The sequence below is a fragment of the Orycteropus afer genome, unplaced genomic scaffold (genome assembly GCF_000298275.1).
Source record: "Orycteropus afer afer isolate SDZICR_OR568_19922 unplaced genomic scaffold, OryAfe1.0 scaffold00040, whole genome shotgun sequence".
NCBI classification, from domain to species: Eukaryota; Metazoa; Chordata; class Mammalia; order Tubulidentata; family Orycteropodidae; genus Orycteropus; species Orycteropus afer.
Genome location: NW_006921627.1, coordinates 9,482,706 through 9,495,574, shown reverse-complemented (window position 1 = coordinate 9,495,574; position 12,869 = coordinate 9,482,706).

Sequence of the window (12,869 nt, the reverse complement as noted above, 5' to 3'; positions counted from 1 at the left end):
AACAGATTGGGTAGCAGATTAGTAGCTTAACAGAGAAATTTTCAGGCGCTGATCTTCTAACTTTATTATATTAGTCTCACATTATGCTTCTCTTGCATAGTAGTTCAATCTTTTGTTTCATTGCTATTGTTGTTCTCTCACTGCCTTTGACTCTATTCCAATCCATAGTGACCCTGATAAGGTTTCCAAGGCTGTAAATCTTTAGTGAAACAGATTGCCTCATCTTTTCCATGGAGTGGCTAATGGGTTCGAACCACCAATCTTTTGGTTAGCAGCCAATGCCTTAACTCTTGCACTACCAGAGGTCCCTATTGTTCTAAGTTGCCTCAAATCTTTTACAGAGTCACATGGATGAGGATGTCAAGATAAATCAATATGTTTACAAGCTCTTTGTGAGCATCTTTTGTCTTGCTGTGCATGAAGTAACTTTCCTAGGGGCACATACAATAGAAGGGGTGAAGCCAGGTCTGTGTGTAGACCACCCACCTTTACCAAGAGGGCCTCTAACACCTGGCTCTCTTGTGCACAGAGAGGTGTTCACCTAACTTCTCTTGAGCCCCTTAACCACTCACAAGTCTAGTCTCTTTAAGTTGAGGCACATTTGTCAACCACAACCCTGACTATTTCCAAACCTGAGCCTTACTCCTGAGCAGAGTCCTCCTGAACACAAGAATAGAAGAAAGTGTGTGTGTTTAATATGACAGCCTCCAAATAAACCCATTGCCTTTGAGTCGATTCCAACTCACAGCGAACCTCAATCCTACCTGCCCCAATTATGTGCATCTCTGACTGCTTTTCTTGCTCATGTTTTTTGTTTGTTTGTTTGTTTGTTTTTTCTTTCTTTCCTTCCTTGAAAAGCAGTTTGTTGTTGTTGTTATGTGCTGACTCATAGCGACCCCTCCTTGGGTTTCCGAGGCAGTATCACTACAGAAGTAGGATTGCCCAACCTTACTTCCGAGGAGTGGCTGGTGGGTTTGAACCACCAGCCTTCTGGTTAGCAGTCAAATGCCTTAGGCACTGTGCTACCAGAAAGCAGTAACAGTGGACAATAAAGGAGGATTGAGCCTTCAGGAACAAAGGGGATGTGCCCAAAGCCACTGTTGGGAAGAGACAAAAGTGGGGAGAGCAGGAAGTCTGGCATTGCAGGCCAAAGGAAGAGATGTCCTTTGGCTGTGAGTGGCAGGAGGGGAAGACATGAGGCAGGGCCTTGGGAAGGGCTCCTAAGCTGGAGTGTGTGATGAGGGTGGTGAAACTGCCTCAGCACAAATGGAGATGCTGATATTTTTGTCCATCAGGTGAGCTTCTCCCTGCACCTAAGTGAGTCTGACAACGTGGTGGCACCATGGTCCAGTTGTCCCTCCCCTGCGTGCTGAGAACAAGCAGCCTCAAGCTTTACTACTCACTGCCGTCGAGTAGGATCTGACTCATAGCCACCCGTCCTTGGGTTTCTGAGGCAATATCACTACTGAAGTAGAATGCCCAATCCTTCTTCCGAGGAGGGGCTGATGGGCTTGAGCCACCAACTTTCAGGTTAGCAGTCAGATGCCTTAGGCACTAAGCCACCAGAGCTCCTATAGGTCCTAATTTTCAGCTCAGGTCTGGCTTCATTTCTTGTTTTTCCCCTACATGCCCCCAGCTCTGGATGCATCATGTGGGGTGTGCAGAGGCCAGGCAGCCCCCTCTGGCTTCTAACAGCCAGGCCCTCCTCTCCCCAGTCAAGCAGGGAGGAGAAAGCTCATTGCAAGAATTGCTCACAGGTGCCTCAGCTGGGCATTGCTGCCAGCCGCATGGATGCAATAATAGGGCTTTGTACAGTGTGGGCCATTACTAACAAGGCTAACTAAATCATTCATTTCATTAACGACAGGGTTTGGCAGATAATTGTGTAAGAGGCAATTATCAGTCATGTACATTCCAGGAAGGAGTGTGGTTGGCTGATTTTCAGCAGAGCTGCCAAGAGAAATATGAGACAAGGCTGAAACCACCAAGGGCTCTCACCTCCCTGATGAACTGCTCTTTTAAGCCTGTGGCTTTATGGCTTCATGGTCAGAGCTGGAAACAGAGGGCTCGGGTTTGCTTCTTGCCACCACGATTCCCTAAGTGACCTTGACTTTTTTCTCCTTGTTGTAGATGAAGCGCCAGATTCCATCATCTCCATGTTCACCTCACTGCAGGCCTGCTCTTCACAATAATGTCCCTGAAACACTAATTGGGTCACATTAGCCTCCTGATAAGAAAAGGGGAAAAAAGTGCTTCCATGTCCATAGGTTTCAAGTGCAACTCAGATGTGTACTAAAATCCTCCCTGAGTGCATCAGGTGATGAAATTGATGAATGAGTAAATAAAATTTGGCTATCCAAAGGTATAGTGTTCAGCCATAAAAGGGAATGGAGTTCTGATATATAGTTCAACATGGATGAACCCTGAAAGTATGATGAAAAGTGAGAGAAGCCAGTCACCAAAGGACTAATATATGCATTTATATTGCATAATTAAAATAGGCAAATCTACAGAAACAGAAAGTAGATTAATAGTTGCCTAGGGCTGCCACTCCTCGGAAGGAAGGTTGGGCAATCCTACTTCAGTAGTGATACTGCCTCGGAAACCCAAGGAGGGGTCGTTATGAGTCGGGGCCGACTCGATGGCAAACAACAACAACAACAACAGGGCTGAGGTAGGGAGCTCTGGTGGCGTAGAGCCTAAGGCACTTGACTGCTAACCAGAAGGCTGGTGGTTCAAACCCATCACCTACTCTTTGGAAGAAAGGTTGGGCAATCTATTTCTGTAGTGTTATCACCTCAGAAACCCAAGGAGGGGTGGCTCAAACTCCATGGCAGTGAGTTTCGTTTTGGTTTACGGCTGAGGTGATAGGGCTTGGGGAGTGACGACTAATGGGTACATTAGTAATAGAGGCAATAGGATGATTTCTTCTCAGGATATTGAAGAAAACGTTCTAGATAGTGGCAATATTTGCAAAAAAAAAAAAAAAAATCACTGAATTGTATACTTTAACAAGGTAAATATTATAGCATGTGAATCATAGCTCAAAAAAAGAAATATCTACAGGAAAAAATAAATGTTCCTTGAACATAAGGCATGGAGTGTGGTGAGGAGGGGGCTGCCAAGTGCTGGGCTTGGAAGACCAGAGACTGCCTCTTCACCCACCCAGGGCTTGCTGACCCAGTCCTAGGAACAGAACTAAATATACACCATTGAGGGCCCTGGCATCTTCCCTTCAAGGGGTCCTTAGAGCCATCTCATTCACAAGACCAGTTCTTGGTGCCAGTTAGGGTTATAAAGAATGCACACATTCTTTCTAGCATTTCTCCAGTTAAGGGATAATCAAATTAGCTCAAAATTCTGAAACGTCTTTCTTCCCCTGGCCTGCTCGGATTCCTTCACAGAGGAAGGTTTCTGGGGCAATCCAGGGGGTTGCAACTTGGAGCCACAGGCTTTCTCTTACAGGAGCAGTCCTTCAAATGTGTCCAACTGAGACATGTGTTATTTACTGCCAGAACTTCCTCATCTTCCAATCTTTTCATCTTAATTAGTCACGTGTCTGAAGCGTGGCTTCCTATACCCAACTTTGCAAATTTTGCAATGCTATAGAAACATTATTATGAGCATTTTTGGAACAACTACTACTATTATTATTCTCAAGAAATATTAGATGAAAAAATAAAGACATAATATGAGACTATTAAGGATTGCTGCTTTGAGTTACAAAGAAGAAAACCTACTTTGATGACTCTTGTGAATGGGATGACATGAAGCTGTGTAATTTTAGATAACTCTCTGGGACCGTAGTGCCTAAGGCATTTGATGGCTAACCAGAAGGCTGGCAGTTCAAACCCACCAGCCACTCCTTGTAAGGAAGATTGTGCAATCTACTTCCATAGTGATACCACCTCGGAAACCCAAGGAAGGGTCGCTGTGAGTCAGATCTGACTCGATGGCAGTGAGTTTGGTTTTGGTTAAATAATTGGTCATATTTCTTCATAGTCAGCCCTTCAGGCCCTCTTCAATTCTTCTCTAACTAGAAAATAGAGGAAAACACTCACTGGCCTAGAAATTCTTAAAGGAATTTGTTCATCTCACTATTTACTATTGATAAATAGTTCTGAGTATTGTTATCTTTTCCTCCATATTTATTTTATTCATTCTTTTTTTGTTGTTGTTAATTGACAATGGTAACAAATTTTTTTTACTAAAGTAATTTTCACAGATTTCTTATTGTAGATTTTTTTCACATCTAAATTCCTTGAAATTGTGCTTCATTTATTGGTGTCTGATTAAAAAAAGCATTGATTGATTCCCATTTTCATTATAAGATATTTTCATTCTTGGTGTTTCTTAAAGAGATGGTAAATCTTAAAATCGATGTCTTCTTAGATTTGACAAAATTTGACATTATTTCAAAAACTTAATGTTATTATTCTTGCTTTATTCTCCTATTTACTGTACTGAATTTGAAAGGGAGGAAACGCCACTAATAAAGTCCGTTTACTATTTCTGAGCACTTCTCAAGACTGACTGAGGAAGGAGGGAGTTCAAGTTCACAGAACAAGTTTGGGGCTGTCTGTGGACTTGATTTTCTCGTGCTTTTGTGGCTGGTGGGAGGGAACTCATGCCAGGTTGCAGAGGAAGGGCTGGCCAGATCACTGCAGTTCTGATCCTGGTCTTGTTTCTCATTAACCCAATTGTCCTAGGAAGATCATTTTTCTGTGTTTCAGTGTCTTTATTTGTGAAATGAAGTGGCTAGAATAAGCAATCTTGTCTAAGCTCCCAAGGTTCCCTGAATTTCAGGCTAGAATTGGATAATGACATTAGAGGAACATTGTTTACTTCATATTGACTGCCAAGAAGTCGGCTTTACAGAGCTACTGGCAATGGTAAAACAAAACCATTTGTTAGCAAAGAATGTGCTCTGGTAGACTAACTCACAGCCTGGAATCTGCTGGAGGTGAGAGCTAAGGATGCATAGCAATAAATGGGTCTGTAGTGATGAAATGTTGAGAGGCGATGGCTTGCCTCCACCAGACTGCTGACGTTTTCCTATTTATTTGAAAAACAAAAACCAAATCAGTTGCTATCGAGTCAACTCTGATTCATGGTGACCTCACATGTGCCAGAAAACTGCCCCTAGGCTTCTCAATGGCTGTGATCTTTTGAAAGTAGAACACCTTCTTCCAAGGTGCCTCTGAGTGGATTTGAACCAACAACCTTTCATTAGTAGCTAAGCACTTAACTGTTCATGCCAGCCTAGAACTCCTATCTATTTATTTAGCCCATGTCTAAATCCCAAGATACAGTGTTAGGTAACTTGGGGGAGGGGAGCTATCTCATCTTCACTGAGTTCCTCTCTTTGAGTTCAGTTCTGTTCTTAGCTGCTTTGGCACGTTTGCCATGACAAAGATCTGAAAAGGACCAAGGGGAGGAGGATATGGATGCCAAGGCACGTAGAAGTGGCCTAGGGAAGGCAGAGGCTTGGCCAGACTGCCAAGGTTGAGATCACAAAACCCAGGTCAACAGGAGGCCTGAACCAGGGATGCAAGGAGGAATGATGTCATCCTCCAAGTAGGGCTGTGTCATCATCTTCTTCCTGTAGCAAATGCCTGGGCTGAGTGGGAAACAAACGGCCTGCCACCTTGCACTGCAACCAGGATTACAGAATAGGGTTCCTAGCACCCTGGCACTTCTATCTAATCTCAGTCAATCCACTCATCCCCTATGTCCCCACAATTCTACTCCTGCAGAGAAAGTCCAAAGAAATTCTCACATATAGGCGGATGCTCCCATTTGTGACATTTGTGCTGTGGAGAGCTGAGGCAATCCGGGAATCTACTAAGGGGAGAAGAGAGAATGGCCAAGTGAAATGGGATGGATGTACACTATGAAGCAACACACTGAAAAAGTATAGAGCTGCATGGATGGACCTAAAACTGTAGGACTAAGGGAAAAGGGAGAAAGCAAAATTAGGTACATAACATAACACTGTTTGCATCAATTAAACATGCATGCATTTGAAAGAGTAATAAACAGTTGGGAAGAATGCACACAAATAAAAAGATATACATTAAGCACATTAGGGTGTTTGTCTATGGGGATGGGTGATGAGAATGAAGATCAAAGACAACCAACAAACAAATAAATGCATGAATGTATAAAATGAGACAAGGACAGTTTGAGGATCTGAGAGGTATGATTAACCCAAGCTTGGCCTAGAGATAAGAATGGGGGCGGGGGAAGCATCTAGGAATTGACGGCTGGAAATTATTTTTTCGAGTATGTGTCTAGAGGCCAACAACCTTGCAATCTGATGTGCTCACGGGCTAAGACCCAGTGTCAGTGTGGCTTATTCCTACAAAGTCACCCGTCTCCCATGACAGCATATAAGGAAGGAGCAATGAAAGAGGCCCAGGAATAGTGTTCTTTTTGTGTGTAGACTGCCACTCAGAGAAACACAGGGAGAGAGTCAGCCCTCAGAGCTTGCACTCCAGACCAAGAAAGACTTCCTGCCACACTGGATTATGGGGAACATGAACATTTCCCAATTAAAAGTCATTCCTGGGTAGGACAGATGCATCCTGACTTCTGAAATTTCCCAGGGACACAAATATGGGCACCTGTTGGTTGCCTGTTGGAGACAGTTCCTTCAGTAGCCCCCGGTGAACATGTCTCTTGTCATTCACACTCTTGTGTGAGTCTCCCTCCACTTTGACTCTGGGCTTGGCCATAGCATTTCCTTTGGCAAATGACATATTAATGAATGTGATGTAAGCAGGTCTTTGATAAGTACTTCCAGGTTGGGCGTTAGCCTCCTGGGGCCCTCAAGGAACTCTTGGAGCAGCTGTGAATCACCTTGTCAAAGGACCCATCACCCTGCTGGAGAGATCACAGAGAAAGAGTTGCCTGCAGGCATGAGAATGAAAAAGGCCTTTGGGACATTCCAGCTCCAGCAGACACCATGGAAACAGAAGACCTGCCCAGTCAGACCCAGTCTACTCAAAGGAAACAAGAGAAATAATAAAACACTGTTACTTTAAGCCAGTAAATTTGGGGTGGCTTGTTACACAGCAAAAGATGACAGAAAAACTGGCCCACAGTAAGAGCTGAATACATTCTATCAAATTAACACCCTATGACTTATTCCCTTCTTTGAATGATAAAGCAAAAAGAATCTTTGCTCCCTCCTGCCAAATGCCAGGACAAAGGCACTTTAGTGACTCAGGTGGGTGTTACTCTCCCCACTCTCCAACTGGAGATTCTATGGGGTCAAGTGAGCTAGACCACCACCCACTGATTCCTGAACTCCTGACACACTGTGGGGAGGTAGCTAAGCTTGTGGTTGAAATGACATGCCCAAGGTCACACAGATAGTAAGTAGAAGTATTGGGATTCAAACCCTGTCCTATCTGTTCAGTCCCCTTTCTATTATATTATTTTATTATCCCTCATCTCATATCATTTAATTTTTGGAACAACTTCAAAAAAGAACAGACATGCAAGATCCTGGCACAAACTAGGTGTCTAGAAGTCTCCAATGACTTCTTGGCTTTCTGAAGCAAGGGGAGGGTTGGGAAGACCCATGTCTGTATCCCAGCAAGCAGCACATAATAGAATGAAAGCTCCATGGGTGGATATATTTGCCTGTCTTTTTTTTGTTTTTGTTTTTAATTGTGATTTGGGTGAAAGTTTGCAGAGCAAATTCACTTTCCATACAGCAACTCACATACACTTTGTCTCATGACATTGACGATAATTCACCACAATGCAACAGTTCCCCTCCCACTTCCTCTCCATAGTTCCCTGTGTACTTCCCTTCCATGCACTCCTGCCCCCTGAGCTGTCTCCCTGTGCATACACACAGCCTTTCCATCCTCCCACGATTGATCTTTCCAAGGCGTGTATCTACCTAATGTAAATATTCAGTTCATATGCCCGTCTTTTGTTTGGCTGGAAGCCACAGGTGTGGGTTCAATTCCAGACCTAAAGGGCAGCTAGGGGCCATAGTCTCAGTGGTTCCATCAGGCTCTATCAGACCAGCAAACATGGTCCCTTTTTTTGTTATTGTTTTCAAATGATTTTGAGTTTTGTTCCACATTGTTCTCCCTCTCAATCCAGGATCTCCTCCATAGATCCCCCTCCAAGTGGTTGACAGTGGTAGCCAGGCACCATCTAGTTCTTCTGGTCTCATAGTCGTATAAAAACTTTCCTGTATTGATCACTTGTGTGTCCCTACTGCTTAGAACCGTGCCAGGCACATAGTAGACATGCAATAAATATTTATTAAATGAATGGACAAATATATGAATGGGCTCATGAAACCCCAAAACTAGGGCCAAAAATGTGTCCAAGTAATGACCCCTACATGCTGAGCACTCTAGGTTTGTGCTGTGTGGTGTTGCTGAGTCTCCAGGTGACCAAGCACACACCATCACTCTACCTATAGTAACTCAGGTCTAGAGTCCCCTTGACTGGAAATTTAGCCTTGGCTGCAGACGCCTTTCTCTCTATGACCACTAGAGGGCAGATGCATCCTGTGGATTTAGACTATGCCAGTCAGTTCTGCAACCCAGGCTCCAAAGGCACCTTGGATGTCTTGGCTGAACAGAATACTAAATGGCTCTGCGAAGACACATCTAATTCAGAGGTCACCACAGAGGCAGCAAATTGAGAAAAGCATAAAACACAGGTCTTGTGGCCTCACCCTGAATGCACTGGGTAAGACTTGAGTAGGCGTCCCTTTGCCTGGGATGCTTGGTGAGGCTGCTGTCCTGGCTGTGGGCGTTGCCAAACTAGTGATTTTAGCTTGTTTTCTGATCCCAGGCAATACTAACTTTTCAAGAGATAGGCTCAGATTCCCCCTTCCTGAATCTACTCTGCAAAGTGAAGAAGGAAAACATCCCAGATGAGAAAACTATTGAGTAGAAATTAGTCTGAGGAATTGAAACAAAAGAAACCCAATGTGTGCCCAGGTCCACATTTGAGGAGAAGGTCAATCATGACCAGACTGTTCTGGGTGTTTATATATATATATATATATACCTCATCTCAGTTGACCCTCAAGAAATTTCTGGGAGGTATTATTATTCCAAGTTTACAGATGAGGTAACTGAGGGTCAGACTGGTACTAGTCCAATGTCACATAGCTGATACCTGATAGAGCCAGGACTTAAACCCAGGGTGGCCTGGCTTCAGAGTTTCTGTTCATTCATTCATGGGGCCATTAATCATGAGGCTCTGAAGGGTTTGAAGAATAAGTAGACTCTGGCAGTCTGGAGAAGGTACTGGAATGCCATGGTAGATAAACACTTGGGAAGAACTGCAAACAAAACACAAAACCAAAAACCCAAACCAGTAGCCGTCAAGTCGATGCATGTGTGTCAGAGTAGAGCTGTGTTTCATAGGATTTTCAATGGCTGTTGCCTATAGGGAAGGCACTCTGGTGGCACTGTGGGGAAGGAATTTGGCTGTTAACCAGAAGTCAGTGGTTCAAACCCACCAGCTGCTCCGTGGGAGGAAGATGAGGCAATTTACCTCTTTAAAGACTTACAGCCTTGGAAACACTATGGAGGTCGCTATGAATTGGAATCAATTCAATGGCAGTGGGTTTGGTGTTTTGTTTTTTTTTTTTTTTCAGTTTTGGTTACCTATAGCAAGTAGATTGCCAAGCCAGTCTTCTGAGGTGCCTCTGGATAGATTGGAGTCTCCAGTCTTCAGGTTGGCAGCCAGGTGCATTAACTGTGCCACCTAGGAGCTTTGCCTGTTGTTGTTGTTGTTATATGCCGTTGAGTGGGCCCCGACTCATAGCGACCCCTCCTTGGGTTTCCGAGGCAGTATCACTACGGAAGTAGGATTGCCCAACCTTCCTTCCGAGGAGTGGCTGGTGGGCTTTATTTTTTACCTCGTTCAATCCTCCCAAAAAACCTACAAAGCCAAATGGCTTAATTCCCATTTTAAGGATAAGGAAACAAAACTAGGTGAGGTGCAGTGCCCTTGCAGGCTTCTGCAGGCACAGTTTGTGGCTATTGGATTTCATTACTCAAGTGTGAGAAGTGGGGGCCTTGCTTTCCACCCCATTCCTGATTCCCTAGGGGACTGAAAATATCCAGGTACTTCTGGCATCTGGTGAGACTTAAGACCAACCTGGAGAGTGTGAGGTTCACCACATGAGTGGGAGATGGGAGACATGTTGGTGAAAAGGGCCTGTGGGTGTACAGCAGTGGTTGTGAAAGTCATCAGAGGACATCGTTGCCTGGAACCTGGCTCAGAGGCTAGAGGGGGTGACATGACTGGTTGGATGCTTTTTTTTTCCCCTTCATCTATAAAGTGGGTGGCAGTGACATCCGCTACTCTTCACCAAGCTCTTTACAAATTAGCCAAAGATGTAGAGAAAATGAGACTTCAGGCCTGAAAGCATGCAGAAACACTGCTACTCCTTTTTGAAGAATTCTCTAAGAACTAACATAAGCTTCTATGGAACAAAAACAAAGCCTTTGACTTGTTTATGCCCTTTTCAGTCTTAGAATCCCTGAGTGGCACAAAAGGCTGCGTACTTGACTATTAACCCAAAGTTTGGTGGTTCAAACTAGGAGCCAGGTTTCCATTCTCAGAAGACAGGGTGGCAGTGAGGCTCCTGGACCCACACCACCCTCGCTTCCTAGGGCTCTCACTGGGTGAGACCAGAGTGCAGCAGACCAGAGCCTGTGACCCATGACCTCTTGACCAGCTGAGCAATAGGCTGAGAAGACAGCACCCACTTTTTTTAAAAACTGCAATTTCTGATCTGAAGAGGGCTTAAGCCAACATTACTTCTCCTCCTGCCACAACTGAAGAAAACACCTTAGAGGCTACCCAAAGTGTTCTTCTGACCACAACTGCAAGCAGGTCCCAGTGCTGTTCCCATGGAACCAGTATGGGCTGGGGTATACAGGTACCTAGTCTCCCAGAGCAGCATCTCATTCAAGGGTTGCTAAGAAACAGAGGGCTGATGCTGAGTACACATTCATCTTAAGGATGGGGTAGTGGCTGACACTTAGTAGGTGCTCAAGAAATGTTGGTCACGTGGAAGAACTAGCAGCACACTTGCTCATTTTTGACAAAGCAGCTGCCAATGGGCTTTAGGAACATGGGCTAATCTTGCTGCTCAGCATGATGAGTCTGTTATCCTCCTTCTGTTGCCTTTTCAAGAGGCTCCAGGGGACTCTCTGACCCTGACAGAGGCAGCAACACCTCCTGCAGAGGGAAGAGGGGAAGAGAATGCCAATGGGAAGAGGACTGCAGGGGCCTGTGCACCTGCAGCCACTTGGGGGCGGAGAGTCGGGGCCACACCAGGCCAGTGATTTACACTCCTCTGTCCTTGTGGCGGTGGTCACTGTGGGAGTCTGAGTCTTCTCCCTGGGGAGAGGAATCAAGATGTCTCTTCAAGATCTCTTGCAGTCAGTGAATTCTGTAGTCTGTTAGACAGCCATGTTCCAGTGACTTCTGATGGGGCTGCCAGTATAGAAGGAAGGAGGAGCCTAAGAGGTGAACGGAATTCTATCCCTATGTAGCCACAACCTTCAGATCTCAGCCAGGACTCTGTCTTCACCCCAGAGCTGTGCCAAGGTATGTACAGGGTGTAGAATGCTCAAGCGTCCTCATTAGAGCGGTAAAAGACAGGAGTGTCATGCCCTCACACAGAGTGTATGTAGACAGCACCCCTTGGGACTATGCCTGGGACTTCAGCTCAGATTCTGCTTCCCAGTACCCCACCTGGGAGCCGTGGTGTGGAGTGCCAGGGTATGGATTTGCCTGGCCTTGGGTCTTCTGGGGAGCTCTGGTGGCGTAGTGCATAGGCATTTGACTGCTACCAGAAGGCCGGCAGTTCAAACCCACCAGCCACTCCTCAGAAGGAAGATTGGGCAATCTACTTCTGTAGAGATACCACCTCGGAAACACAAGAGGGGTTATTATGAGTTGGAATCAACTCCACAGCAGTGAGTTTGGTTTGTTGTTGTTGTTGTTGTTAAGTGCCGTTGAGTCGTTTCCGACTCATAGCGACCCCATGCACAGCAGAACAAAACACTGCCCGATCCCGCGCCAGCCCCACAATCCCTGCTATACTTGAGCCCATCATTGCAGCCACCGTGTCAATCCATCTCATTGAGTTTGGTTTAGTTTAGTGGTTGTTTTTTTTTTTTTTTTTGTGGGGTGGGGGAGTCTTCTGGGAGCCACAGAGCTTGGGGGGAGGAGGTTACGGCTCTACATTCTCCTCATCCCAAGTCAAAAGAGCAAGAGGGTCAATCTGTAAACCCAGCCAGTCCCCTGAGTCTGGACTAACCTCATGGGTAGATAGAGTAGTGGTCACCCTGAAGGCTAGGCCACCAGTTGGCTGTAGGACCTGAGCAAACCATTCCTCCCTGGAAGCCCATCTCCTATCTATGGGATTAGGAAATGCCTGCGGTGCCAATCTGCTGCCATCATCCTATGAAAGTTAGCACTGTCATGCAACAACCCGCCCAGGACCTTATCCACCACATGCAGCCACTTGGGAACTTTGAAACTGATGGGAGATAGATAAACACTTTGACTGAGCCCAGGAGAAGAATAATAGATTACTTTAGTTATTGCAGTTATTCTCTTTCTTAGGAGTTTCTTGGAGTGGTTATCACCCAATGGCTTATTCTCTCTCCTCCCTGCCTCAATGATATACACTCATACTTGTAGAATGTTTAGGCTAGATGAGACTTCATCCAAGTCCCTCATGTCCAGTACATACCCAATAAGGACAAGTGCCATGCCCCAGGCCACACAGCCACTCAGTGGCCAGTAGAGATAGGAGCCCAGCCCTGACAGTGCAGACTTGGTGCCCACTAACCACCATT